The 6,690-nt window shown below is 42.3% G+C and overlaps 1 pseudogene; it reads left to right on the top strand.

The window, feature by feature from the left end:
* The first annotated feature begins 1,166 nt into the window (after nucleotides 1-1,166).
* On the top strand, nucleotides 1,167-2,581 carry LOC134734792 (large ribosomal subunit protein uL4-like; annotated as a pseudogene).
* The last annotated feature ends 4,109 nt before the right edge of the window (nucleotides 2,582-6,690 follow it).

Here is a 6,690-nt window from a genome sequence, read left to right as displayed (position 1 = left end):
TCCATTGTGAATTTAAAGCAAGATATGAGAATCAGAGATCTCTAATTCTCTATTGAAAGTATTTAAAGAGACCTTTATTTCCTGAAGCTGAAGAGCAGAGAGAGTTAAAGACCAGGCCGAGAATTAATTTTAAGGTGGCAGAATTTCAAAGAAGGATGAATTTTCAGCCTCAGCACGTTTCCTATGCCAAAGTCAGGATCTTGTTAGGGAAAGAACAGGGCCTAGAGACTTGGGATGGGATATCTGGGTTACTTGCCCCTGAGGGTCTTTTTTATCTTTTTTTTTGAGACAGGATTTCACTCTGTTGCCTAGGCTGGAATGCAGTGGCAAAATCACAGCTCACTGCAGCCTCAACATCCTGTGCTCAAGCAATCCTCCTGCCTCAGCCTCCTGAGTAGTCAGGTCTACAGGCACATGCCACCATGCCCGGCTAATTGTTTTGTTATTTATTGAGATGAGGTCTCGCTATGTTACTTAGGCTGATCTCAAACTCCTGGGCTCAAACAGTCCTTCTGCCTTGGCTTCCCAAAGTGCTGAGATTACAGACATGAGTCACTGCACTCAGCCCACTTGAGGATCTTGAATGCTCAGATTCTCCAGAACTCCCTGGGCCTGTACAAGTGGCCCAGTCCCCCTTGTTGAAAGATAAAACCCCATTTCCCCCTTCACTCTTGCTTGCTTGAAAGCTATTTAGTAGCCTCAAAACAAGGCAAGTAACTTCCAGGAGGATGCTGGCCCATCTCAGGATCTGCCCTCTACTACCTGCCTGGCCACCAGACCCATAACCCCTCTGGAATCAAGGCTCAAGAGAGAGGTTTAATGATTTGCCCAGCACTTACACAGGTGATGTGTGACAGAGGCGAGGCTGTAATCCAAAGTGGAACTAGGATCAGATTCTTTACAGCAAGCTGCAGGCACTAAGGCAGTTTTCCTTTCTAAATAAATCTCTCAGACTTTCACTGAGTCAGTAGAGATGGGAAACAGGTGATAAACAAGTATCATACACTCAGATTATTAAGTTACTACCCAGTCCATTTTTTTCATTAACCTTCTTTCCCATATGTAAGGCTGGCTACATAATTTCCAGGACCCAGTGCAAAATTAAAATGTGGGGCACATTTTTTAAAGCACAGAGAACTTTTCCTGTGGCAACAGCTGTGGTGAGAGGAGCGTGGCTGTCTCCTCTCCACCATGGCGTGTGCTCGCCCACTAGTGTCAGCGTACTCTGAAAGGGGGAGTCATCCGGCAAAAATGTCACTTTGCCTGCTGTATTCAAGGCTCCTATTTGACCAGGTATTGTGAACTTTGTTCACACCAACTTGCGCAAAAACAACAGACAGCCCTATGCTGTCAGTGAATTAGCAGGTCATCAGACCAGTGTTGAGTCTTGGGGTACTGGCAGAGCTGTGGCTCAAATTCCCAGAGTTCAAGGTGTTATGGGACTCACCGTTCTGGTCAGGGTGCTTCTGGAAACATGTGTTGTGGAGGCTGAATGTTTGCACCAACCAAAACCTGATGCCGTTAGGATCATAGAGAGTACACAACCCAAAAACGATATGCCATCTGTTCTGCCCTAGCTGCCTCGGCCTTACCAGCACTGGTCATGTCTAAAGGTCATCGTACTGAGGAAGTTCCTGAACTTCCTTTGGTAGTCGAAGATAAAGTTGAAGGGTACAAGAAGACCAAGGAGGCTGTTTCGCTTCTTAAGAAATTTAAAGCCTGGAATGACATCAGAAAGGACTACGCCTCTCAGCAAATGAGAGCTGGCAACAGCAAAATGAGAAACCGTCACCGTATCCAGTGCAGGGGCCCCTGCATCATCTATAATGAAGATAATGGTATCATCAAGGCCTTCAGAAACATCCCTGGAATTACTCTGCTTAATGTAAGCCAACTGAACATTTTGAAGCTTGCTCCTGGTGGGCATGTGGGACATTTCTGCATTTGGACCAAAAGTGCTTTCCAGAAGTTAGATGAATTATATGGCACTTGGCATAAAGCTGCTTCCCCTAAGAGTAACTACAATCTTCCCATCCACAAGATGATCAATACAGATCTTAGCAAAATCTTAAAAAGCCCAGAGATCCAGCAAGCCCTTTGAGCACCACGTAAGAAGATTCATTACATAGTCCTAAGGAAGAACCCACTGAAAAACCTGAGAATCATGCTGAAGCTAAACCCATACACAAAGACCATGTGTCGGAACACCATTCTTCGCCAGGTCAGGAATGACAAGCTCTAGGTGGATAAGGCAGCAGCGGCAGCTGCAGCACTAGAAGCCAAATCGGATGAGAAGGGGGTTGCAGGCAAGAAGCCTGTGGTAGGTAAGAAAGGAAAGAAGGCTGCTGTTGGTGTTAAGAAGCAGAAGAAGCCTCTGGTGGGGAAAAAAGGCAGCAGCTACCAAGAAACCAGGCACTGAAAAGAAGCCAGCAGAAAGGAAACCTACTACAGAGGAAAAGAAGCCTGCTGCATAAACTCTTAAATTTGATTATTCCATAATTGTCAAATCATTTTGGACAGCTTCTTTTGAATAAAGACCTGATCAAAGAGGCAGTGAGAAAAAGAGCACGGAAAAAATGATGTTAAAGTACCAACATATAATACATTTTCCTTTAAAAATATTTTTATTAATTGCAAAGCCTAATAGGGTCAACATCAATAATTATTAGGGAAATCAAAATCAAAATCACAATGAAATACTACCTCAGGCCAGGCATGGTGGCTCATGCCTGTAATCCCAGCATTTTGGGAGGCTGAGGCGAGTGGATCACTTGAGGTCAGGAGATGGAGACCAGCCTTGTCAACATGGTGAAACCCTATCTCTACTAAAAATACAAAAAATTAGCCAGGTGTAGGGGTGTGCACCTGTAGTCCCAGCTACTCATGAGGCTGAGGCAGGAGAATCACTTGAACCCAGGAGGCGGAGGTTGCAGTGAGCCGAGATCACGCCACTGCACTCCAGCCTTGGCAACAGAGTAAGACTGAGAAAAAAAAAAAAAAAAAAAAAAAGAAAGACAGAGAGAGAGAGAGGAAGAAAGAAAAGAATTTTCCAGCCCTTCCAGCTCAAAGGGCTCTCTGGATCTCTGGGCTTTTTAAGATTTTGCTAAGATCTGTAATGATCATCTTGTGGATGGGAAGATTGTAGTTACTCTTGGGGGAAGAAGCTTTATGCCAAGTGCCATACAATTCATCTAACTTCTGGAAAAGAAAGAAAAGAAAGACCACCTCACACTTATTAGAATGGATACTATAAAAAAAAAAAAAAAACGGAACATAAGTGTTGGCGAGAATGTGGGAAAACTGGAACCCTTGTGCACTGTTGTTGGGAATATAAATTGGTATAGACTTTAGGGAAAACAGTGTGCCAGTTCCTCAAAAAACTAATGATCTCACAATTCCACTTCTGGGTATACACCCAAAATAATTGAAAGCAGAGGCTCGAACAGATATTTGTATACTCATGTTCATAGCAGCATCATTCACAATAACCAGGGAGTAGGAGCAACCCAGTGTCCACTGACAGATGAATGGATAACAAAATTTGGAAGGTATATACAATGGAATATTATGCAGCTGTAAAAGGGAAGGGAATTCTGACACTTGCTACAAGATGGATGAATTTTGAGGACATTATATAAAGTAGAATAAACCAGTCATAAAAGGACAAATATTTTATGATTCCACTTCTGTGAGGTATCTAGAGTAGTCAAATTCAGTAGTCAAAGTAGAATGGTGATTCGCAGGGGCTGGAGAGAGGGGAGAACGAGGAGTTAATATTTAATAGGTACAGAATTTCAGTTTTGCAAGATAAAAAAATTCTGGAGTTAGATGGTGGTGATCATTGCACAACAGTGTGAATGTACTTAATGTCACCAAACTGTACACTTAAAAATGGTTAAGATAGTAAATTTTATGTTATATGTATTTTACCACATTTAAAGATAATGTTTTTTAAGTGTAATGGAAGTATTCTAAATTTTAAAGTTTAAATTTAATTATTAGAATGAATTTTACCATTCATCTTATTTTATGCAATGCCAGTTTTAAATAGAAATTACAAGAGCTTTTATCTTATATGTGAAATCACTAAAATGTCACAATTTGCATTTTACCACTCATAAATATAAATTATTTCATTCTTATCAGAACAATACTGCATAAAACTGTTTTTATTTTATTTCTTGATATGTTCACATTCTACCAACACTCTCTACCTTTGGATCACTGATGAATAAGAAAGAACTTATTCCTGACTGGGTGCAGTGTCTCCCACCTGTAATCCCAGCACTTTGAGAGGTCAAGGTGGGCAGATCACCTGAGGTCAGGAGTTGGAGACCAGCCTGGCCAACATGGCAAAACCCCATCTCTACTAAAAATACAAAAATTAGCTGGGCCTGGTGGCACACACCTGTAGTCCCAGCTACTTGTGAGGCTGAGGCAGGAGAATCGCTTGAGCCTGGGAGGCAGAGGTTGCAGCGAGCTGAGATCATACCACTGTACGCCAGCCTGGTCAACAGAGACAGACTCTGTCTGAAAAAAAAAAAAAAAAAAAAAAAAAAAAAAAGAAATAACTTATTCCTTATAATATGGCAACTATGGATGGACCTATTTCCCCTTTCCTTCTATGTCAACATTTTTAACATAAGTGATTGGGTCATACAGGAAATAATGCAAGTAAAAATGTATATGATAGAGGCCGGGCTCAGTGGCTCATGCCTGTAACCCCAGCACTTTGGGAGGCCGAGGTGGGTGGATCATCTGAGGCCAGGAGTTCGAGACCAGCCTGGCCAACATGGCAAAATCCCATCTCTACTAAAAAATACAAAAATTACCTGGGTATGGTGGCACATGCCTGTAATCTCAGCTACTCAGGAAGCTGAGGCAGGAGAATCGCTTAAACCCGAAAGGCAGAGGTTGCAGTGATCCGAGATCATGCCACTGCACTCAAGCCTGGGTAACAGAGCAAGACTGTCTCAAAAAAAACACAAAAAACTATATATGATAGGGTTCCTAGGTCATTCTTATTTCTCTGAATACCATTACCTTCTTTCTGCATTGGAAATAAGTTCTAGTTCTAATGGAAAGGATGGCCTCTCGGGGCTATCAGCACTTCTGCTATTGTAGACGTGTTGGTCTGGGCACATGTTGATACATGTGGAGCACATGCCAGTATGAGCATCTGCTGATATGAGGTGTGTAGACATGAGCACAGAATTCTGGTGGACCCACATACATAGGAGTTGGGCAAGACTCAAAGCAAGTACAAGCAAGTAGACACACTTCTTGTGTGTCATGGAAGCTGGGTAGCAATCATGAATGTTATGTGCAAATGGATCGCAAGGCACGAGGGAAACAAGCATGCACATATTTCCTCTGCTCACGCGCATGCTCCACTGTCCCATTGGACTTCACTCACAGAACACAAGTTCAAAGATAAAATGTTCAGAATTTCAGATGACACAGCTTTTAACCACCAAGTGCAGTGCCCTTCTGAGAGTGGCCTGCTGGGACTGCACTTGTCGTATGCCCATGAAGGCAGCCCTGCTTATGGCGACTCTCTTGGAGCATTTACACATTCTCAACATTGTCTTAAAAGGTGGGGCCCATACTGAGTGTCAGTTTAGTAAGGTTGGGTAGAGTGGGAGAAGGATCTCATAAAGCTTGGTGATTTTACTTCTGCTAATACCAGTATCATGTTAACTTCTTTTTCTTTTTAATACCAGAACTTTCTCTGGCTCATCAATTCCTTACTGCATACATTTCTCATTTCTTAACCTTATATTTTTCTTCTAAATTAATTAATAGTCTTTGGTAAGCCCATGTTGGATTCCACTTTGTATCCTAGCCCAAACCTAACACAGAGCAGGTGCTTTACACTTGTTGCATTGACTATCTTATTCAGTGCTCAGAAGCAAATATTCTGTGTTGGCACTTCTACTGTCATTCGGTCATGTATTCAATTATTTATTCAGTTACAAGTATTTCTGGTACATCTACACCATGCCAGGCCCTCTCTCCTTCCCTTTCAGGCCTCTTTCTCATTTCTCTCACCTTTCTCTTTAGATCAAAGATGAGGAATGTTGATGACTATCATCAACGTCAAGGGGCAGAGAGATTGCTGCTATATTTTCATCCTACTTCTCTTAAATTTCTTCCCATTTTTACTAGCCATATACTCCTTATGATTGGCAAATTTGTCCTCTTAATATTTTACCCTCCTTAGTGTGACCTGCAAGCTCAACGAAATATGTTTTTTTATAGAACTTAGTTATTAGCTAAAAGCATCAAAAGCACTAGCCCAAAGCAGGGTGATACCCAAAATATTTTAAAATTGGTACTGTACAACAAGGAGTTGGGAGGGCTGGGCCCAGGGCTCGGGGTAGGAGCACTCAGGGGCTCAGGAAAGCAACTGTTTACCAAAGAGAAAGAAGTAGTTCAATAATTTAAAACTAGTATAGCTGACTGGGCATGGTGGCTCACTCCTATAATCCCAGAATTCTGAGAAGCTGAGGCAGGAGGATCACTTGAAGTCCGGAGTTCAAGACCAGCCTGGGTAACATAGTGAGACCTGTCTGTGCAAAAAATAACTAGCCAGACACTAAAGCCCACCTGTAGTCCCAATTACTCAGGAGGCTGAGGCAGGAGGATCATTTGAGCATAGGAGGTCAAGGCTGAAGTGAGCCACGATCA

Source organism: Symphalangus syndactylus, chromosome 12 (genome assembly GCF_028878055.3).
Source record: "Symphalangus syndactylus isolate Jambi chromosome 12, NHGRI_mSymSyn1-v2.1_pri, whole genome shotgun sequence".
Taxonomy (NCBI): domain Eukaryota; kingdom Metazoa; phylum Chordata; class Mammalia; order Primates; family Hylobatidae; genus Symphalangus; species Symphalangus syndactylus.
Note: the sequence above shows the minus strand (reverse complement) of the source record. Positions and strands in the feature narration are given on the sequence as shown.